This window comes from Miniopterus natalensis, chromosome 2 (assembly GCF_054644295.1).
Source record: "Miniopterus natalensis isolate mMinNat1 chromosome 2, mMinNat1.hap1, whole genome shotgun sequence".
Lineage (NCBI taxonomy): Eukaryota > Metazoa > Chordata > Mammalia > Chiroptera > Miniopteridae > Miniopterus > Miniopterus natalensis.
The window spans coordinates 66,316,765-66,341,396 of NC_142082.1; the positions used below are offsets into that span (position 1 = coordinate 66,316,765).

The following is a 24,632-nucleotide window of genomic DNA, read 5'->3' on the forward strand; positions in this document are numbered from 1 at the left end:
ATGGCTCATTGACTACCAGGCAAAATATAAAAACAAACACAGAAATAGTTCCTTGATTTTTGAATTTCAAGGATCATGAAAAAAATATTGTTGTGTTAAATCCCAATTATGCTCCCCAGGGCTGCTTTCGGTGGGCTGCACCCTGTGGGCAGAAGGAGCAAGATAAGCAGCAACCTGCTACATCTGCCCAAGTCCCAAACCCACAGGTCAACAAGAGTGGGCATCTACCATTTTCAGGGAGCAAAGTGATGAAAACAAGAGCAAGACAGCTTGACTTGTAGGCAAACCGTGGAAGAAACCACACTTCTACAGTACCCAGATGCTCTTTAGCATTTGGATTCCATTTAAGCTTTTTATAAATAGTATACATTTCTCTCTTCCGTCACTTTATTATTGAGCACAAGGAGTGTTGCTTCAGTCTTTAATAAAATCTTGACCCCATCTACTCAAAGTCCTTCTGCATTCTTTGTTTTATCACCTCCTGTACCAGTTCTGTCTGTTTTTTCTTCCTATTTTGCTTCTTTTTCTATAAGATTAGCTAAACAATGTAATGTTTTCCTAAATTGAATTTTTTTTTTTTAGTAACTCACCTTGGTGCATTTCCTTTCACCTATCAAATAGATTTCTCTTGTAAATTGCTCATCGAAACAATATTATATATTTAATACAGAACTTGTAACTACTACAAGTCGAGAAAATTAGAATCATCTCGAGAGAGAAAAACACACACACACAACTTTACAAGTGATATTTAAAAACAATCTACAAAAGTAGAAATATAATCCATTCATTTAGTCAGTCATTCATTCAGCACATGAAATGTACATTTTAGGTTTTAGAATTATAATGGTGAGCAAGGCAGGCCAAAAACATCTTTTGTCCATGATCCAGAATTGATGACCAAGTTCAGTTTTGTGACTGTAGAAATGAGGTCCCATTTCCGTGCTCATTGTCAACCAGGAGATTTTCTCAGCTCCTTAAAGCTTTTTACATTCCTTGTCAGGCTGTCCTCTTCATCTTCAAACTGAAGTGGAGACCTGTCACGTGCCCTTCCCCTTTTTAAAACTTGCCAAGCAGACTTCTCATACTTGAATCACTCTGACTTCTGCTGCATCTCTTTTGCCTCCAGCTGGAGAAAAGTCTCTGCTTGTAAGGGTTCATGTTATTAGACTGGCTCCAATCAGACAACTCAAACAATCTCCCTAAGTTAAATTCTGTAACTTTATTTACACCCGAGAAGTGCCTTATTCAATGAACTGTAACATATTTGCAGATTTCATGGATTAGGTTACGGGCACTTTTGCAGGGAGCATTCTGCCTACCACAGAGGGGCTGGATAAATACGTTGCAGAATAGCTAGCTATATGTTAGCGTTCCATTCAAATGTTAATGTAAGAAAAACTAATAAAATGGAACAATGCTTGAAAATATACATTAAACAGCATTTAATAAGAGTATACAATACCTAGAACTTTAAAAAAAATGTGTGTATACACATTTATACATACAAATTAAGTGGGGAGATAAGCATCAAGCATTTATAAGGATTTACCATAAGCATTTATCACTGGGTGATAGGGTGGTGGATGACTTCTTAAAATCTTTAATTTTATAAATTAAAGATTATGAGCACATAACAATTTATGTTAAAGAAAATATATAAATAACCTAAGAACACCATTTTTGCTCATCAATACCTTAATTTCCACCACTTCACTATTTCTCATATAAGCAATATTACTCTTCACGTTTGCTTTTATGCTAATTCTCCTAGACAAGTCTTTTTTTTTTTTTAGAGAGAGTGATCACTCAGTTTTCGAAAACTCTACGGTTCCACAAGAAACAATTGGTTGCTTATAACTGTTTTCTCTTGTTTTCCATTGTTACATTCATTGTAAATACTTTATCCCTCAAATAGAATAGCAGCATCCTTGGTGTAGATCCACGACTAACATTCTTTTTTTCTTTTTTTCTTTTATCATATTGTTGGGAAATGAGTCAATGCTAAAGAGAGGAAATAACATATAGGTAAATAAAATAAGAATCCATTGACTTAGTATGCCATAACATGACATCTCAAACGAAAAAGATTTATCAGTACTTCTCACTTTTATTTATATTACTTATCTCTTTATATAAGGCATACTAAATTTATGTTTCAATATCATTGAATATGTAAAGTCCAATGTCTGATAAATTTCTTTAAAGAATCAATTAGATAAGTGTCATATTAATAAAATACTGTTTTTCATATAAAAGTGTAGTTTAATTCCTTGAAACACAGTTGTCTACATTTCTGTCCAGTTGAATACACATATTATTCATCCTGATGGGTTTAAAATATCTATGAAGTAAACAAACCTAATTGGTTTATATGAATTTAGTGAGCATTTTCTTCAAAAGCATTGATAAGTACATTTATTCAACAAAGCATTCTTAAATATAATCATAGTATATAATAAAATACATGGGATCACTGACAGCCTTGATTGTGCCTAAAAGTTTCTGACGGTCTTGTTGTGGGTCAGCAGTGAGCTGTTCAGGATAGGATGTGGTTATTAATGATGTTGAAAATGTTATTGGAAGACCTTGGTTTCATCTGCTCCAGTAAGAAAGTTAGTCAACTTTCCAATGACTAAATTTTATCACCTCAAAAATGCTAATAAAATATCTAATGATCTTTCCTTCAAAGTTTGTAGGGACCAGATGATATATGAGATGGATTTTGTTAACTCTAAAAAATAGTTGTCACTATTTATAGTATCAGTCCATTTGTAGCTAAATTATGACAAAAATACATATAGTGAGCATTTAAGAACTATAAATTTGTCTTAAAATGCAGTAATTGTATTTATTTATACTTACTACCTCTTGACCACCTTACAATGCCATTTTATTTCCTCCCAAATGTTCCAAGTGTTTAGAAATGTACTACTTTGATATTTCATTTTATTAATCTATTAAATATTTTATATGGTTGAAATTAACTTGCTTTTGATTTATATGTTTATCTGTAAATAGCTAACTAGGTCACATTTTTGCTTTGTTTACTTTTTCATTTGTTTGCTCCTGAATGTGTGCAGCATAAACACAACTGTAAAGAGCACAGATAAGCTCTCAAAATGTTACATGGCATTTTACCCAAACATCTGTCAAGTAAAAGGTTAGAATTTTCACTTCTAGAATAAAAACATATACCAATTAGCACCAATATTCTGCTGCTTATTGCATGATTTTGTAGGGAAACTGACATGCTTGGTGAATATATTGAGGGAATTTCTACATGGGGATTTCTCTGCTGAATATCTACAAGTTGATGCAAAAAATAAGTTCTGCACGTCATTTAGATAGTTATTTGATACATATACATTTAGACATTTAGCTTCAGCCTGTAATTTGACTATCTGCTAATTAAACATGTTACCAAAAATTATCAGTTAAATTAGTTAATAATAACCATACATATTCCAAAAACATTAGTGGATACTGTTTTTCTGAATTTGTAAAGAGAATTTTCTATTAGAAGTCTCATATTAAATAAAATACTTGAAGATATAATAATATTTTTAGATGTCACTAAAATTCTTATGTGGTAAATCTAATAAGGGAAAACTGCTAAATAATTAAATTTCTAAGACTTTTTTAATAAGACAGGTTTTAATTATTTACATTATTATTAAATGTAATTTGAATAAAATTTGTGTGTTTGTTATGAAATAACATTTAGTATAAAATAATAGTAATATATGGTTCAATCATAGATGGAGCAATACTCTTATCACATTGGTAAGCTATAAAATTATAGATAAGACATGAATGTATGTGAATAGAGTACTAATCACACTTATGTAATTTATTTTTCTCCCAGTATTGATAAATTAAGCACATCTTTCTATACCTGAACATTATGCTTTTGAATAAACATGTAGGATTGCATAGTGTAGACATATAATCATGTATATAACTAATTCACTTTTAATAGATATGTTGATTGGTTCTGGTGTTTTATTTTTATTAATTAATTTATTTTTTTACATTTTTCCCCATTTTACAGGTGCCCCATTTCCCCCCCAACTAACCCCCTCCACCTCGCTTCCACCCCCTCCCCAGGCCTTCACTCCATCATTGTCTGTGTCCATGGGTTATGCATATATGCATATAACTTCTTTGGTTAATTTCTTCCCACCCTCCACCCCATTTTCCTCTTCCCTCTGAAATATGATCATCTGTAACATGCGTCAATGTCTCTGGATCTTTTTAGTTCATCAGATTCTTTTGTTCATTAGCTTCTTGTTAAAGAAGACCCTTCAACATTTTCTGTAGTGCTGGTTTGGTGGTGATGAACTCCTTTAGTTTTTCTTTGTCTAAGAAGCTCTTTATCTGACCTTCAATTCTAAATGACAGCTTTGCTGGGTAATTTTTATTGTAGTTCCATGTTTTTCATCACTTTGAATATTTCTTGCCATTCCCTTCTGGCCTGCAAAGTTTCTGTTGAGAAATCAGCTGACAGTCGTATGGATGCTCCCTTGTAGGTAACTAATTGCTTTTCTCTTGCTGCTTTTAAGATTCTTTGTCTTTAACCTTTGGCATTTTAATTATGATTTGTCTTGCTGTGAGCTTCTTTGGGTTTCTCTTGTTTGGGACCCTCTGTGCTTCCTGGACTTGTAAGTCTATTTCTTTCCCCAGGTAAGGGAAGTTTTCTGTAATTATTTTTTCAAATAGATTTTCAATTTCTTGCTGTCTTTCCTCTCCTTCTGGCATCCCAATAATACTAATGTTGGGCCTCTTGAAGTTGTCCCAGAGGCTCCTTATGCTATCTTCATATTTGTGGATTCTTTTTTCTTTTTGCTCTTCTGGTTGGGTGGTTTTTGTTTCTTCATATTCCAAATTGCTGATTTGATTCTCAGTGTCCTCTATTCTACTGATTCCCTGTAAATTATTCGTCATTTCAGTTCACATAGCATCAATTTTCTCAATTATTTTCATCATACTCTTACTAATATCCTTGAGCATCCTTATAAGCATTATTCTGAACTCTGTATCTAGTAGCTTGCTTGGATCTATTTCATTTAGTTCCTTCCCTAGAGATTTTTTTCTGTTCTTTCCTTTGTGACATGTTTCTTTGCCTCCGCATTTTCGCTGCTTCCGGTGTTTGTTTCTATGTATTAGGTAGAGCTGCTATGTCTCCTGGAACTTGTAAGTGGCTTTGTGTAGTAGGTATTCTGTAAGGTCCAGTGGCTCAGCCTCCCCAGGCACTGAGCTGGGCCTTCTAGGTGCTCCCTTGTGTAGGCTGTGTGCACTGTCCTGTTGTAGTTGAGCCTTGGTTGCTGTTGGTGTCACTGGGAGGAATTGACCCCCAGACCAATCAGCTGTGTGGACTACAGCAAGAGAGCTGCTGTGCTGGAGACACACCTATGGAGCAGGATTTACTTCAGTGGACCTTTGGTGTTCACCAAGTGCCCCCCTTGAGTGTGTCACTTGTGGATGTGGTAGGGTTGTAATCCAGCATGGTTGAGTCTGACCACCAGGTGCACTGTCTTTGAGGCCTCCCTGGAGGTGCAAAGTCAGCCTGTGCCAGTGCCTTGCGCAGGGCCACCCAGCTCAAAAAGAAAAGGGAACAGATTCCCTCACAGAGCCTCTATGAATAACTACTGTCTGGTTGGCACCTTGATTTTCGCTCAGTGAAACCCATTTGGTTCCGACCTCCAGAATTGTAAAACAGTAAATTTGTGTTGCTTTGAACCACTTAGTTTGTGGTAATTTGTTATAGCAGCAATAAGAAACTGATAAAAGGGCATTCTGGAAAATGATTGACTTATGTTCAAGCATGCTAAATTGAAGGAAGTCAAGGAGAAACTAAAGGACTCTTCCAAATTAAAGGACTTCAACAAAGTACTCACTGCAATGGTGATTCTGAATTGAATCTTTTATGACAAAGGACTTTACTGAGAAACCTGGGCTTGCTGAATGAAGGCTACATGGTAATTTTTGCACTATTCTTGCAATTGTATTTTATGTTTGAAACCGTCAAAATACAATTTATAAAAATAAAGTATGACCAAATTAGAACCTCACCACAGTGTATTCACTGTTTACTTCTGCATGTGGTTCCATTAGGGATATTATCAAATATTTTTCTTTTTTACCAAACTAACAAATGATAACTTATAATTTGATTATTACCAATTTAAATTTTTATACATAAAGAGATACATTTCTAAAAATCAATTATATGCTTGATTTTTAGAAATCTTGTTCTTTGTTTATTAAAAAGTTAGTCTGTGTAAGATTGAATATCTTGATAAAGTAGGAAAACACAGTCTAAATAAAATGTTCTGCTTATATACCAATACATTTATTAAGTTAAATAATAAATGTATTAAGTTAAAAAATATAATATAAATATAGGAAAACTTTAAAGGGTTCAAAAACAGGTTGTTTAATTTAACTTAAATATATATTTAAGTGCACTTATTTAGTTTTTATAGCCAAAATAAAGCATTTCTTCTCCAATAGAAAATTTGGGGTTCAGTTGCAATTTTCTGGATCTAGTGGTCTTTTCTTAAATATACCTAACATATTGAACTAGTATGCTATCTTGCAATTTATAGAACACTTTATATTTCTTTTATTTCAATTATGCAATAAACATCCTTCTAAAATATGTATGTCAGAAATTATCATTCTAGTGTTTCAAAGAAAAAATTAAGTATCATAGAGATCAAATAATTTTCCCAGGGTCACAGAGCTATTATATATTATATATAGGTGGCAGAGTTAGGACTGACTGTATTGAGGAAGTATGATTCCTTTAGTATCATGAACCAAAGGGTTCATGATCTTTTGAATCTATTTTATTTTTCTTCATTATGTAATAATGTAAAACTGTGAATACTTGACAAGGCAGCTGAATTTTGCATTTCAGAGTGAAGTTATAAAGTCAGATTTCCTCAGTTCAAATCCTGCTTCCACCATTTACTTGCTGTGTTACTTGCTGTGTTACTGTGTTTCCTCAGTTCAAATTCTGCTTCCACCATTTACTTGCTATTTTCTTATTCTGTCTGTGTGTTCTTTATGTAGTTGCTGAACTAAAAGATGTAAAAGGCTTGATCCAAATCTTCAGAAGTAATAAATGCCAAATAAATATTCTTATTAGTACTATTATGATTTAAAATAAAAGTAAATGGCATTAATCTAATGAAATATATCAAGTCAACACCATTGGGAAAAATAGCTTATGATGATATTTCAATGTTAAATCACCTATCCCAGGATGTATAATAATAAATTCAGCTTTCATCATCATCATCTTTATCTTCATCATTACCTATTATCATCTTTAAAGATAAGGTCTATGCCATGGCCTAAAGCAATGTGTGAAATTAGTACAAAGGAAAACTTTACACACAAATTTAGGTCTCTTCTATGCTTTCTGTTTTCCACAACAAAAATAAAAAACAAAGCCTCAATTTTATTCATAGTTTATGCAAAGTCCATCATTTGAATGATGCTTTTACAATGAAGCCCAGAATTATATTTCTTTCCTACGACCTGGGTTTGTATCTAGGCTCATGCAAATGCTGTATGTTTGAGTAACTGGGGCAAGTGACTTAAACATTTCTCAATATAAATTGGACATTATAGAAAGGCCTACTTTTGGGGGTGTTATGAAGATTAAAAGAGTCTATGACAAATCAGTATAATACATAAGCTAGTTCAGTGCTGGTGTCATATTTTCCAAAATCCTGCTATTTAAGATATATTAATAATGAAGAACTCATTGCAATCCAGAGTCAAAAGTAGAAAAATTAACAAACTATTGTTAGTATCATGCTTCACAAAATGTTCATTTTATTTGTTTATTAATTTATTTTATAACACTTTATTAAATTTATTGGGGTGATAATGGTTAATGTGAACATATAGGTTTTAGGTGTGAGTTTCTATGTTACAAGATCTGTGTATTGTCTATGTGCCCACCACCCAAAGTCATATGTTTTCCTGTCACCATATAAGACCCCCTTCACTCCCCACCTTCCCCACTCCCTTCCCCCTGGCAACCACCACACTACTGTTTGTGTCCATGAGTTTCAGTTTTATATCCCACATATGAGTGAAATCATGTGGTTCTTAGCTTTTTCTGACTGATTTATTTCACTTAGCATAATATTCTCAAGGTCCATCCATGGCACAAATGGCAATATTTTGTCTTTTATTTTATTTATTTATTTTTAAAACTTTTTTTTTAAAACTTTTTTTTATATGTTTTTATTGATTTCAGAGAGAGGGAAGAGAGAGAGGGAGAGAAAGGTAGAAACATCAGTGATAAGAGAGTCATTGATCGGCTGCCTCCTGCACAGTCCTACTGGAGATCAAGCCCACAACCCAGGCATGTGCCCTGACTGGGAATCGAACCATGACCTCCTGGTTCATAGGTCTATGCTCAGCCACTGAGCCTCACCAGCCAGATCAAAATGTTCATTTTTAAGTAAAAGGTGAAACATCATCTGACCAAGGTGGTCTTAACATTCCCCTCAGTTTGACTAATGTTGAGACAGGCTTCTTCCTAAATCTAGGCTCCTGACCTCCTTTTTTCTTAGAGAATTTACTTTAAAAAACTTGCAATTGTAAATTCTTTATCTGCTCTTTAGTGATGTAATCTTCTACAACAGAGGAATATCTTCCTCAAGGACTTGGGAGTCATCTCTTTGAAATGCAATCATACAGAAAGATAGGGACCCTGTCTCCCAGTTTCTGTGGGAGTATAAGTAAGTGCCTAACTTCCATAAATGAAGATTTGCAAATACAGATAACCACATTGACCAAATCTCCCCACTAATGTCCTCTAGTAATTTTGCATTAGCTCACCACAGGTTTTAAACATTCTCCTGCCATTTGTTTTAGCGGACTTAAGTTTAATTTTTTTTCTCCTATTGTACCAGTCTTTAATAAAGTCTTCATTGCTGTTTAACAGATCTGGTGGAATTTTTATTTTTTACATCTTATCACAGAAATTGTCTCCAGAATTAGAGAATTTATTACATTATTATGTATAAAATAATTATAGTAGCCCATTAAGTTTTCAAAGAGTCATCAACATTCCATAAAAATTTATATTTATACTTTTGTTTAGGTAGAAAGTCATCAATTTTGACATCATATGTTAAATACTTGACAAGATTAATTTTGAGATCACTTTATGATGTATTTTTTTAACTTGCTTTATTATTCCAATTATCCATATGAAGTTAACTCCATATTTTACTGAAGTGTCAGATCCACAAATTTTAGCAAACTGCTTCACTCATATAAGTAATACATACAAATGACTTGATGTTATAGTTTAAGATGTGTTGTGATAATTAATCAAGGACTTAATTCTACTTTAAGATGTAGACTCAAGAAAGCATTTTTACTTCTTTAGTCATTATATCTAGGATTAATAATAATTTATGAGATACCAAACTGTCATAAGCACAACAGCTTGCTATTAAAGCTTTAGTTACATTTCATATGTTTTAATATAATGAAAAAAAGATTTAGATATTCTTCTATTTTCATACACAGTCCATGTGATAAATATATACAAGGATTTTTTTTTTAATTTAAAGTATAGATGGTGAATGATTTGGTTGGTAGGTTAAATGAAATGGTATACATTAAATGCCATACAAAGGCAGTACTAGGCACAGAATGAATGCCTTTGCTCTCTGTCTCCCTAGATTTTCTTAATTTATTCATTCATATAGAAAAATTGAAAAACAGAATGACACAAGATAGATTCAAATGGCACATTACATTGGCATAAAGTAGATTGGATATAGATAAACACAATGACAATGTGAGTTGAACAATGACAATAAAACACTGTATTAAAAATGAATTTGTAAACCTATAATATTAAATTTTGAATGAGCACTGTGTCATTGGATTGAATATGGCTTAGTTTCTTGTCATTGAAATGCATAAAAAAACATGGCAATAAGTACCTTCCAGAATAGGCCAACAAGCTTTTGTCTTTGTGTCCATTTAGTATTATATCTACTTTTTAATGAGCTAATTAAAATAATACCATATGTCCAAACTTAGGAAAATTATAAGTAAATATAACACTACAATCACAAAATAAAATAAGTGCAATGGAAAAAATATACAGAAGAAAACTGAACAGTGATATTAATATGCAGTAATAGACAATATTCCTTAGAAGATGAGAAGTATAAAAAACAATGTACAGCCCTGGCCAGCGTAGCTCAGTAGTTAGAGCATCAGCCTGCATACCAGAGGACCCTGGGTTTGATTCCCAGTCAAGGGCATGTACTTAGGTTGTGGGTTAGATCTCTGGTCTCAGTCTGGGGGCATGAGGGAAGCAACCAATAAATATGCCTCTCTCACATCCATGTTTCTCTCTTCCCCTCCCTTCCACCTTCTCCAAAAAAATAAATAAATAAATAAAAAATAACAATGTAGAAATGTTTTTAGATCATGTAGATTTTGAAATATTTCTAAATATTAGCAAAAAAATGCCATAATGATTTGTATTTTCTCACAGCTTTTCTATTTATTTTAGGAGAGTAAGGTTATTCTCTTTAGTTTCAACTTCAAAAATGTAGCTGTTCCAAAATATCCTTATTAACAGATTTTTAATAAATCATAGGTAAGTTTACTTGACCCTTTCTATTTCTTAGCCAATACTTTATTTAATAAAAAAACAAAGCTTTCAATTATAGTGAAAAAAAGAGTGAAACAATCAATAGAAAAATATGAGTCAAGAATAATTTTTAACTTTTAAGCAAATCATAATCATTTTAGATAATTTGAAGGTGTCATTTTAGAGAGATAATAGACTATGTGACCAATTACATTCTTTTTTCAGACAACAGTTTGCAATCAGAAGAATGTGTGATGAGGTTTAATCAAAGATTAGAACCTTGTAATTAAACAGGGCCTTTTGTTACCAGTCATTTGACATTAATTACTGTTTTAGTTGGATTCCTTTTGATTTGTGAAGGGCTGTGAGCACTGCAAAAATTATATCCCATCACAGAAATTGTTGATAATTAAAGCAAAAGCTTGTCTTCATCAGCCCATCACACATCTTAAAAGGAAAATCATTTTACCTTATTTTTTAAAATATGGTTTTATTGATTTCAGAGAGAAGAAGGAGAGAGAGATAGAAGCATCAAGGATGAGAGTCATTGATCGGCTGCCTTCTGCCTACTGGGGATTGAGCCCGCAACCTGGGCATTGCCCTGAGGGGAATGGAACCCTGATCTCCAGGTTCATGAGTCTACACTCAACCACTGAGCTGCACCAGCCTGGCAGAAACATCATTTTCAATGTTAATTGGCTGCCTTAGAAAAACAAACTAGAAGCTTTTAAAGGAAAAAATAACAGATGGCATGTCAAGCCAGTTGCTTTGGAAGGACAGTCTCAACATTGTTAATTGTAATGATTTATAAGCTGTTTTAATATGTTCAGCCACACTTTTAGGTGCTAACTAATGGTAAGAGGTGTATGCGCAGTTCAAAAGCTCAACACCTCTATGAGAATCATAAACCTAACTCACACCACTGCTATGAAGAGAAGTCATCAATCACACTTAATGGTAATACAGAAACTGACCTAAAAGTTTAAATAATATTTTATTTGTGGACCCATGGAGAATGAAATGTAAGTTGAAACTATTTTTGTAAGATTGCAACTCTAATCCATACAGAATACCCATAATAAGATCCACCATTTATCTCTCTGTGATTCAGATATACATTCAAGGGTTAATAAAAATAAAAGGATTTAAAAATCAATAAACTAATTTATTTCAAAAGAATCTTAGAAAAAATGTAAGAACTTATACATGTAAAGGTAATTGAAAAAAATAATAATGCGCTGTGTTTATATAAGACTATAGTGATTTGACTTGTACAGACAGATACCAAATTGTTTTTCCAATTGGAAAAAAATCACATTTTCTCTGTGCTAGCTGCTTTGTAATGGAGGGTATTCAATTTTAGTACAATTTGCCTTAGGTTAGGGTTATGGTCTGTGGACAGAGTAAAACTAATTGGCCTGAAAACAGATGTCACCCATGCCCTCAGCTTCATTAGCAGCATGCGCTAACCACCTGAGTTAAATGGACATGGTAGTACTAAAACAAAACTTTAAAAATGGTTGTGTGGACAAAGGATGCACAGTACTGAGAATGGAACATGTGATTAATTTTGCCTTTTTAAAACCATGCATAAAAGTTAGTCAGCTAAAATGTGTTCAATAGAACTGTATTTAAGTATCTTAAAGATAATAATTTCTCACAACAGTAAAAACTATGTAAATAATATCAATAATCAAAGCAACTTTAATCTCAATTAAAATAAATATTATAAATATAAATTTATAAGAGGAGATCATCTATGTTGATTTATTGAGACTTTTTATTAGCTAACATTTCAAGTTTATGTTTTAGGCTATTTTCATGTCTAATGGAGACTTAATATGAAATACCCAAAAATGAAAATTAATTGCTCATTATGCTGAATATCTTGAGGGCGTTGAGAAGACATCATTGACCTTGCTCCTCTCTTCTCCAGCACTGAGATAAAATAAACTGGCTCCACAGCAAAGGACATCTGCGGAGCCAATTTTCCTAGATAACTATGACAATGGGCTATGTCATGGTAATATGCCCAAAATATCACTAAAACTGATATTATATCTTGGGATTTCTAGCAAGCTGCAGAATTAAAGAAATGCAGAAACCAAAAAGACTAGACAAAATTACAATTAATGATAATAATTATCATTTATTTATTGCTGGCTATTTACCAATTTACATGCATCGTGTCATTTAATCCTCTCAACAACATTTTAATGTATGATTATCCCCATTTTACAAATGAGAAATTCAGAGAGGTTAAAAGTTTCCAAGATTATCCAGTCAGTTACTAATGGCCTAGTTAATATTTAAATCATGCCCAGCCTGTGTGGTTGACCCATGAACCAGGAGGTCATGGTTCTATTCCCAGTCAGGGCACATGCCTGGGTTGCAGACTTGATACCTCTCTCTCTCAAATCAATAAAAACATATTTTTTAAAAATGTAAATCATGGCTATATTTGGAAAACAAATCTAAAATTAAAAAATATGACTGGAAAAATATTAACTTTAAATGCTCCACTTGCTATTTAAATAAGTGGATTCCATTTCTTTTAAATGTTGAGCTATCATAAAAGATATAGAAAACTAGATAGAAAAATGTGGGACAAGAAAAGAAAATATGGGATTAAAATGGGGATTGCAAATGTATTGAAGTTCCACAAGTACAGACCAGGGATTCTTATCCTGAGTATTTATCTGTGTATTTAGTCATAGTCCATCCAGCCCAACCTTTGCCTCAGTAATTTCTAGCCAATCTTAGCTCTCAGATTTTTGGTCTGGTATTAGAATCAAGGGTGTACTCTTTCAAATCTCTCTTACTCACCTAAACAAAATTACTTTTGGAAAAAAACAAGCCTCTAGTTCTTTCACTCTTAACAAAAGAATCCCACAACTCAATTTGGTTAAATAGAGACAGCATAAAAAAGAATTCTATTTTCTTGGGTTGTCCAGTTCATCCTGAGGTCGAGACTCCCCCTCCAGGTATTACAAGTTCCCTTTGTAACCACTTATGCAAGTTCCCTTTTGTTGAAACAAAAGCAAAGCTTTTAAATTAACGTCCCTTAAGGCTCTTTCTCTGTGCTAAAAACAGTTTGTGGGCCTCCTTATGGGCCTTTTGGTCTCTAGATTGATAAACTATGCCGCAAGAGAAACAAACTCTAAACAAAAATGCCTGTGCAACTTACCAGTTCTTTGGGTCCTATTGTCTATAGGTAATCTGTAGTTTGATATTTAGTCTTGGGGTGCAGACCATTCTCATTTCTGTTCTAAGCAAGGGGAATGATGTCAGAGCTTCACCATCAGACCAAGGTTAGAACCTAAGAAAACAATTCTCATCTTGGGGTTATACTTTACTACTACTCTTTATTTTTTATAATCAAACCAGGACAGTGCTGTTTACCTTGAACTTCCCCTTACATTACTGCTCAACAAATGAAGAAAAGCAAAAAGTTAAGAACAATAGGAGTTGTTTTTTAAAAAAACTGTAATTTCATATTCCTAAGAAGACCTTGATGTTTGTTTGTTTTGTTTTTTGTTTTTTTTAAAATATATCTTTATTGATTTCAGAGAGAGGAAAGGAGAGGGAGCGAGATAGAAACATCAATGATGAGAGAGTCATTGATCGAGCCCGCAACCCGGGCATGTGCCCTGACAGGGAATTGAACCCCGATCACCTGGATCCTAGGTCGATGCTCAACCGCTGAGCCACACCTGGCCGGGCGACCTTGATGTTTTAAGTTATGATTAAAGTTAATTTTATTCCTTGAATTCATGAGACACAGTTTCAAACCTAATCCAGTGATGAGATCTAGATCAAACGTGACGGAGTTAAACTTACAGTTCGCAGGTTGCACTGCATTGAAAAGAACAGAGGTGCTAACATCTTTCATTTAATGTTTTTTAAACTCAGATAAATATAATATCAATAGTATCATAAAAAGCTTGTTTACCATCGAAATGATTAAATTATTTTCCCCTCAGAAAGTGTTTTGGGAGAGTGTACAATTAAAACTGTATTTGCTATTCTTTGCATTACTTCTTTCCCCCCAGAAAACCTATCAATTAAAATGATAAATTTAACCTTTTTCATTTCTCCCAGAGAACATTTAATTCATATTCTTCAGGCTTTTTGAAACTGGTTCCCCATACTGATGAAGAAATTATTGTTTTTACAATATTTACTAAAGCCCAGTTACTGAACCTTCCTCAAGGACATTTAATTTGCTTTAAATGTGTAAATCTCTGAGAATCATTTTGGGGAAAAGGGCAGGCCAAACATATTAATATATGCAGCTAATTGTATGATTAAATTCATTCAAATTAAGTCATAATATATTAAATATAATGCCTGTAGTGCATAGAAAATAAGGTCATGGCATTCAAGAACAGTAGGATCAAAAACAGAAATACAAATGGATCAAAAACATACCCATGAACCAGGAGGTCATGACTTGATTCTCCTTCAGGGTCAAGGCATGTGCCTGGGATTGAGGGCTCGATCCCCAGTAGGAGCAGTGCAAGAAGCAGCCAATCAATGATTCTCTCTCATCACTGATGTTTCTCTCTCTCTCTCCCTCTCCCTTCCTTTCCCTGAAATCAACAAAAACATTTTTTAAAAATGTACTGTTCAAATATTTTTTACTGAGTCCCAATATTTTTTTCCTAATTGACTGTTCTTAACACTACACAAAAAAGTCAACAATGTGATTTTTTTTAGTGTTCTGTGACTTCAAGAATGGATAGGATTATGTTATACATTGAAATGTGTTAGTTCCAGATATAGTTCTGTCATAATATTCTGAACATTAATCATCTAAAAATGTGCACAATAAGCTATAATTTAAGAAAAACAACTTCTTGACTCTCTTTGCAATGACAGACATGAAATACATTGTACAGACGACATTGACCACCTAATGAAAAGAACCATTACTTAAACACCTGCCTCTGAATAGTTACCTTAAAAAGGTATATTAGAACTGTGATAGCTGGAGTTGATCCACATGACTTTTTCTAGTCTCTTCCAACCTAAGGCAGTTATAACTGAAGACTAAGGAGAGAAATATTATCTTCAAAATCTTTGCCCCATGATCCTTCTATTGTATGATTTAAAATTTTCTAATATGTATTTTAGTGTTATATACCGATCTACATACATTAATTTTTTTCTTTAAAATCACTTTCATAACCTTACTATGGTGATAAAAGACTACATAATAGGTGTTAGTTGCTCTATTTATAAATACAGTTTGGTGATGTAAATTTAATCCTGGAAGTGAGTTTAGAAATTTTAAATATTCCAATTTATTATCCAACATGATGATGGTCTTTCCTGGTTTCCCTTGCTGATTTCTCCTTTCCACATAGTGGTACGAATATGGACTCTGGAGACATCCCTTACTAGCTATGTGATCTTGGGGAAGTTATTTAACCTCTCTGTGGCTTGGATTCCTCATTTGTAAAATGTGGATATTAATATTAATAATACTGTAAATGGAAATTCTTGGTACTTATTTGATAAAGAAGAAAGACAAATCTTACACAGTTGATATAGTTTAGCTGAAATGAAATAACTAATGTGAAATGAGAAATTTCTGGTCAAAAATTAGTAAGTAGTAAAGCCAGGATTTGAAAACAGAATGAATGGGTTTTTTTTTATTTTTGTTATTGGTGAAATATGTTTTTTAATTTTACAAATGAGTATAAATTCTTCAGTAGAACTCCTCTTCCTATTGTAGTACAAACAGCTTAAGAAGGAATTAATTTATATTCAAGTAATATTTAATTTTTATTCAAACATATTTGTCTCAGATCCTTCAGAGCAAGCCACTCAAATCAAGACCAATTTTAAAACCCAGTGGTCTTTAGGAAGTGGGTGGTGGACAAACGTAGTGGTAGTTATAGCAGGTAGAGCTTTGTCTCTTCAACCACCATCTTTTGTCATTGTCCATCCCAGATATGACTGCATGTAATAAGCAAATACAGGGGTAACTTGAAACTTCTTTGATGTAACCTAATTTTTGGACCCTGCAGAAGTAACTGAACATCAAGACTTAAACACCTTAATGATCTCTGAATGATCCTACACTTAACTTTGGCCACTACTTTATGAGGAATAAGAACAATGGTAGAGTTCTAAGTCGCCTCCCTTGATTACCAAAGTCCTGTCCTAGGTAGTGGTGATGGAGTACTATAGGTAAAGATGCTGCCCTTCAATAATGTCCCTCACACACTCAACCTCTCAGATACCCACGAAGGTTCCTAGAAAGTAATTGGAAAATACATTTACATAATTTATTGTTTATTTCTTTGGAAAATTTGTGAGAAGGGTTGATAAATTGTTGTTACCATTTAGCATGGAAGCTGTATCAGAACATTGCATGTTTATTTGGTTATTTCAGGGTCCTCGAACTTACATTTAAGATTGGCTTTTACACACACACACACACCCTAGAAGATTGTAGTCATGGATTATGGTCATGAGAACGGATTAGGTATCTGGTCCATCTTTCCCAGGTTTTGTTTCTCAGATGGAATTTTGTTTCTGTAGAGCCAATAGTGATAAACAGTCAGACAGTGAAAAGCAATGATCAGATAATAAATACTGTCTTACATATATTTCTGTCTCTAAACTAGTTGCCATTCCTTAAAAATGCCTTATGTTTTCCTAAATATTTTTCGTATAATTAAAATGCCTTCACACCTCATCTTTACCTGCTGAAATCACATCAACCTTTTACATTTACTATATTACATAAGGTTAACCCTTAATATCCTTGTAAGCCCATTTAAAAAGCCTACATCTATGTACCTAATCTCTTGATTCCTTACAATTGGATGTGATTCCTCCTTTCTTAGACTATATGGAAATTTATTTATAATTTCTTATGACACAATTTTATTTTGTTCTGTATTATCATTTCTGTTTAATATTTTTATCACGCTTCTTCATCTGAGAATTATAAAGACCTAGGGGATAAAGGTGATTTTCCCACTCCTGTGTACCCCAGTGTCCAGCACAATGTTTTGCAAATAGCATCCCCTCAATGAAAACGGAATTAATCATTCTGATCTGTTCTGATACTGCTTGTAACAGTGTTATGTTCCCTCTGATGGAATACTTGGTTGAACATCTGAATAAGTAGGAAGATGGCTCTAGTTATCTTAGCATATGATAAATACAAGAGAAGAGCTATGCAATTACTGACTCTCAATTGGCTTTAGTTAGTCCAGACACCAGGTCTAAGTATTGCTTATTATAGCTGAGTTAACAAAGACTGATGAAAAAATATTTAGTAGTTTTTGTGTAAGTTTTAAGCCTATAAATTAAGAAAGAAAAAAAGTATGCAGATATTATCATTTATAAATCATCATAAACAAATGGCATGAAATAAATATATCAAGATATTTGTTTATTTATTTATCAATATTTTATGCATGTATATATATAGAAAACTGTAAAACACATAAACAAATGATATATACAGTCATCATTAAGAACCATTTCTGAAATCATGGCTCACATAACCTTTATTTTGCATGTAGGATGTCCTAGATATTACTTTATTGTCCTAAAATTATTGCTTAATTGTAAGGGACTTCATTTAAGCTTCTTAAAATATGACATGGTGATCATTAACATAATTTGCATGAATAACAAATAACAATAATGATACTGCAGTTCTTTTAATGAAATAATTCGTTATTTAAGCTGTCTAAGCATTATGCATGACAGCTACCCTATAAACAGAGAAGTTAATTCAGTGCACATGGAAGAACAGTTTAAATATTAAGCAATCAATCAATCATTCTTTCATCCTAGTTAATGAATAAGACTATTACTTCAGTTGTTTCTTCTCTACTGAAATGAAGAACATAATAATCAATCTGGAATTTTATAGAAAAAGAGACAAATTAACATACTCCATATTCATATATGCTTATCATGGGCTAGAATTACTTAGAAACAACATTAAATAGATCAATGGAGACTAAAACTTATAAATATTATTTTAGCTTTAGTCAGTCTTTGGTAATAATTACTGAAGCTGTTAACATGATCAAAGCATTTCGTTTAAATCATTTGCATGTATTTTATTAACATGACAGGTTCCTTTCGGGGCTAACAGAGAGGACATACTGATTTTCACAAATAAAGTTTTTGAGAAATTTTACTGTGTTTCATACCATGAAAGAAAAATCTGTTACTACTTGACTATGGGCCTCTGCTATGGAAAGATTATATAGAGAGCAAATATATAACAAATCCATCTGTATAAAAGTAGGTTATGAAAATAAAGTAGCCAAATCAAGAGCTTTACTGCACTCTTGTAAATATATAAGCAAGGAACACCTATCATAGGGACAACATGTACTTCAATGAAGGAAGAGCTAAAAAGATTTTGAGAAAAAGAGATAGTATGCAGTTGTTTCCCAGTCCTCCTGAAAATGCTCAAGAAACCAGCTTAAAGAAAGTAATAGACTGGTAAGGTACTAGAACTTTTGTTAATTATTGGTGGGCTAGAATTAAAAAGTCTTATCATGGATAGGAAGCTTTTACAAAGGAAGCAAAAAATCATTCAGGTCTTAAGCTATTAAAAAGAGCTGATGATAAGGAAATGTTCAGGATTCTTTTCAATAAAACAACATCTTAGTGTGTGTCTCTTAGGGTGGTTTAAGTTAAGTATGCAGTAAAGAATATTTGTATAGCAAAGAAGGGAAATAGGAGACATCTGTAATAGTGTCAACAATTTAAAAAAGTATGTGAAAATGTAAGTAATATACAGAAATTGTATAGAATGAATATTGATGATTAATTAATGCATTAAAATTAGGAACTACTATCTTAAGAGTTTATCTATATATTGAAAACATATCATTTGTTTAATTTGAAATAGCATTACAAAAAGAATTGTGAGAAAAAATATTCAGGAAGATTTAGATATTACTAACTACTTACTTAGTAACTATTAGAGATCATTGATTTTTCTGGAACCCAGAAAACAGAATTTGTAATATGGAAAAGAGAAAAATTTCACCCCCAAATTTGAAAACAAAAAATAAAATGTATTAAGAATTTTTGATAGACCTTTTATTCTATTGAATTGATGGAATATATATACATGGCTCCTCCTCCTGAGTCTTCATTGTTGAAGCCTCTATGAGGCTGCATGTGAAATCTGAAGTTGTCATTGCAAAGGTCCACTTATAATACAACTACAGATATTTTTCTCATTTAATATCAGCTGTTCTTTGGTCTATTACCTCAACATTTTGTCAGCTATTTTCTCCTTCACAATCCTACATGTCAAACATCTTACAATACAATATCAACATAATGCATATTTTTAATAATCAAAATCGAAATTCTGAAGAAAAATGAGAGAATTTAATGAAAGCAAAGGAAGTAGCAGTACAGAAGTGCAACTGCTGGAATCAAATGGAAAGTAACACAGAAGAGTTCAGTTTTAAAATAGTTAAGCACCAAGGAAGAAAACATTTGCTAGGTATCTTAACAGATTTATTATTTATTTTTAAACTAATCTCCCAAACCTTGGCGTGTCCACTCTTCAGATAACATCTTGGTTTTTGCTTTAAGTGGACTTACTTTGAGTGACTTTTAAAAATATTCTGGAACTGATTATACTTAAATAATAAGTTCTTATATTTAAAGAAAATAGAATCAATCATAGCATGCTAAAAAAAAGAAAGGTATACAGCAGTTGATTAGAAAGTTCCTTACATACAGAAAATAAAATCTGGTTTGGGTTAGGAAGGTGAAACAAGAATTCAACCAGCATCTGCAAACACCAGAGATGAAGTTCCTGCCCAAGGCACCTCAGATAAGCTTTAAGTTCATAGTCAATAAATCCAAAGAGCAGAAGATGAGAAGAAGAAATTGTCTGAGTAATTTATTACAGAACTTTAATTAAAATGTCTGAGGGAGCCTGAGCTTCCCTTCTCCCATTCCTTTGCCCTACATACAAAGCACAGGAAGCAAGTGTGGCCAGATTTAAAACTGAGACCCACTCTTTAAATTAAGTGACAGACATGCCATAGGAAGCTCCAAATATGGAAGTCAGGGCCCCAAAGAGAAAGAAATCAGAGCTTCTCAGGAGAAAATTTTAAAAATCCCACAAGACCACCTTTGCCTAGTAATAAAATCTAAGAAAATATTGCAAAGAGTAAAATCCTTCCTACTTTGACAACCTGTGCTGTGTTCAGGCATTCTGCAGGGAAGCGTCCTGGCCCGTGGCATCCTCTTATATGGAGCCCCACATCGGCCTTCCTGTGGAAGTGATCTCCTGTGGAAACACATCTATGGAACTGAAAAAGAAACTTATACCAACTCCTTATGTTAAACAACATGATCTTTTTTATAAAAAATGAAACAAAAAAAAAGATTACCAGACATACATAGAATAACAAACATATGAAAAAAAAAGGTGTTGGTAACAAATAATTCAGGAAGCAACATTTAAAAACCAATCATAATACTACTTTAAAAAAATTATGTAGAGATTTGTTAGGCTAAAATATAATTTAAAAAAAAACGGACCTGGATGTAACAAAGAGCAAAGAAAACAAAAATCACTTAATTTTTGAAATAGGAAAAATCAATGAATAAAATGAATTAGTAGGGCTAAAAAATAATTTCTTGATAAAATAAATGTTTACTTAGTAATTATATAGCTTAGGTACAGTTCTACAAACTTGATATATTCTTAACTCATTTAACTTACATCAACACTATAAGTTTGAGACTGTTGTCATTTACAGTTCACAAACTAAGGCAGAGAGAGGCTGACTAGCTAACCTAAGACTATATAACCAGAACGAGCAGCCACACTTTGAATCCACATGGTCTTGTGACAAAATCCCACACCTACCAATAAGGCTTCAATGATCTTAAAGACTAAGTTAAAGGAATATACAAATGTTACTATAAAGAGTTTGAAAGAACTCTTTAAAGTGTTTAAAGATTTCTAATTATAAAATTTAAAAGAGTTTAAAAATACAAAAGAAAGAAAATATGGAATTTAAAAGTACAAAAAAATATGGAGAAGGGACCAAGAAGGTCTATTATTAATTCTATCAGAAAAACAATGCAAAAAAAAGATCCCTGAGTGGAAAATACATATGTCTTATATTGAAAGGTTTCATTGAATAAAAGCAGCAGAAAATTATTGAAGACTTACTCTTAAGTATACCCAAGACAAATTCCAGAACACTAAAGAAATTGAAAAATCCTAAAAGTATCCAGAGACAAAAGTTAGGATAGCTACAATACAATAAAAATGAGAATGACATCAAATTTTTCATCAAAACAATTGTGTCTGAGGGCAAAATGGAATCTCTCTGAACATAAGAAAATTTATGAAATGTATTGATAGGTTTAGCAATAAACACATACAACATTTTATGTTTTTGTTACAAAAGCATCTGTAAAAAAGGTCAGAAATTATATCAAAGTTTGGCAATCCTCAGAAAAAATACTGTATAAATAGCTGTGTTCAAACTTTTTCTGCCAAATGGACAGAGACAAGCCTCTTAAACCAACGTCAGTAAGAAAACAAAAATATTTAGGGATATCTTTAAAATAAAACCACCAACAACAGTGAATGGCATTTAACAAATGCAATATTAAACACATTATTAGAGGATACAAGTGCTAACACTTATGTCAATAACAGGCATTGGATTTAGAATAAAAAGGGGACTGAACATTCAAGAAACAAAAATTCTGTGTGATCTAGAAGAGGTAAAATAAATCACAGTATAGTTAAAAGGGAATAATTTGAGTCATTTTCTGTAGAAAGCAGTTTAATCACTTGGGCCTAATCCAATTTCTTTTCTTTAGGATCAGTCACACCACCTAGATCTGCAATAACTTGATCTGCAATAATTTACAGAGATACAGTGCTGTCTATTCTATGTAAGTATTTTATAATTGAAAATTGACCTGTTAAACATTAATAACTATAGCTACAGAGTTACATGCATTACTGATGAACACTAGAAACATAAAATTACTCATCTTTCTGTAGAAAGACAATTTTCAATCACTATTTCAATTGAAGCAGGTGCTACATTAATGAAAAGTTATGTACATATGTTATGTATCATCTAACTGTACATATTAGACTTCATGAATTTTACTTATTTTTCATATATTTAGACACAATACTACATAACACATATCTATACTTTGTTAATTATTTTGGGTATGACTGTAACATTACTATATTTTTCAAAATATTGATGTTAAAGGATTTTGATGAGCAGACACTGGAAAGAGCTAAATTCGTAGTTAGTTTAACTCTGGGGCATTTTCATTGGATTGTAATTGCTTCCACACCCTAAATTAGGCTACACTGAGGTAATGAAAACCATGCATATGAACAAATTGATAGAAAAAGTTATTGGTTTATGTGTTTGTTTATCATAGTCCTAACTTCTTGAGTAAATTATCCTAATTATCTTTAACTCTCCAAGTTCAATGCAGAACTTGAGGTCAGGAAGTTCTCATTCTATTTCTATTTGTCACTATCAGTGATTTCTCAAAAAGATATATCTGTAGTTGAGGGACTACATGTAGTAATGGAAGTAATTAATATTATTAAAATGGGATAAATTGTTTCAAGAAACCTAGAAAGGGTTAGATGATAGAAGGAAAAATAAACCTAATCATTCTATGGTTGGTCACCTCACATTAACCCAAATTCAAGACTGTTGTACCAAAAGATAATGTGAGAACTGTGCTATCTTTTGGTTGTCTTTTATTTTCAGTTCTATTTGTAAATATGAAGTCTGTCTAACTACCAAAAATGAGACGTTCTTTGTATTTCACGACTCTAAAACACTAGGACAGAAGTAGGGTTCTGTCAGGTAAAATAAATGTAGGAATAAACAACAGGTTCCACACCTTTCTTAGCAGCTACATATTGTGACACTGAGCATTCCAGAGCATCCATTTTACTCACTCACTGACAGCTGCAGTTGAGTTTAACATACCAAAGCCCTTCAGCTGCCAGAGGCATTAGAATTGCTCTACTGAAAATACTTTCAGAATCCTCAGGGGGTCTAATATGAGGTGGGCTCCCCAGTGGTTGCTCAATACTTTGTCTCCTAAAATATTGCCAGGTTTACACGGTGTTTATACTACTCATTCCACATATAACAAGGCAGAATCAGCAAAGAAGTTTTGCTTTGACTTCCTACATCCACTTGACAACAGCTGTCATGACGTGGCTCCTTAAAATTTCAGCAACCAACAATCTACCACGGGGCACGATTCCATTCACAAGTAAATGACATTAATTTGTGTTTGTTTTGCTGTTGTTTACTTTGGGGACATAGGAGACACTGGAAGAAGCTTTTGTGAGAACCACTAACTAGAGTATAACATCTGTATTACCAAATGTACCTATAACCATTTATATTGAGAACTATAATTCCCCTGTTGTGGTGTGAACACAAACTGTAATTGCAATATTGCTGTAACAGTTTTCAACTATATCTTGTTCCAAAATTGAAATTTAATAAATACAACTCCAAAGCGATGAATGTGTTTGGTACTCTATGTTTCAATATAATGTAGAGAGGTTCCTATGTAGGCATCTTAATGTTCTTTTATCTAAGAAAATCATGTTAAAATTTGTGAATATACTTTCCTGTCAAGAAGAAAAATTAAAGTTATTTTAGGCGAAGAGATTCACGTATACTATAATAACATAATAAATTCCTCATTAGGTGTACTGCATCTATATGAAAAGTAAAAATTTGCTTTGGTTTGCTTTTTCATTTAATTTTAATTCATTTGTTCTGAGGAAAGAAATGCTTGTGTGTAGTTTGAAAAGGATTTGTAGCATTCGCTAAAGATGTGAAATTTCCCTAATGGCATTACTTTCACAGCAACACCACTCTCTGTTAAATCATGTGATTCTCTTAACTTCCTAGCTGCAGATGGAGGTCATGGT

The 24,632-nt window shown here is 32.7% G+C and overlaps 1 long non-coding RNA gene across 3 annotated transcripts in view; it reads left to right on the forward strand.

The window, feature by feature from the left end:
* LOC148093693 (uncharacterized) overlaps positions 1-24,632 on the forward strand; it is a 152,207-nt gene that overhangs the window by 7,012 nt on the left and 120,563 nt on the right. For all 3 annotated transcript variants that reach the window (XR_015713985.1, XR_015713987.1, XR_015713986.1), the window contains exon 2: positions 22,514-22,588. This is a non-coding gene — a long non-coding RNA (uncharacterized LOC148093693). The remainder of the gene's footprint in view (positions 1-22,513; positions 22,589-24,632) is intronic.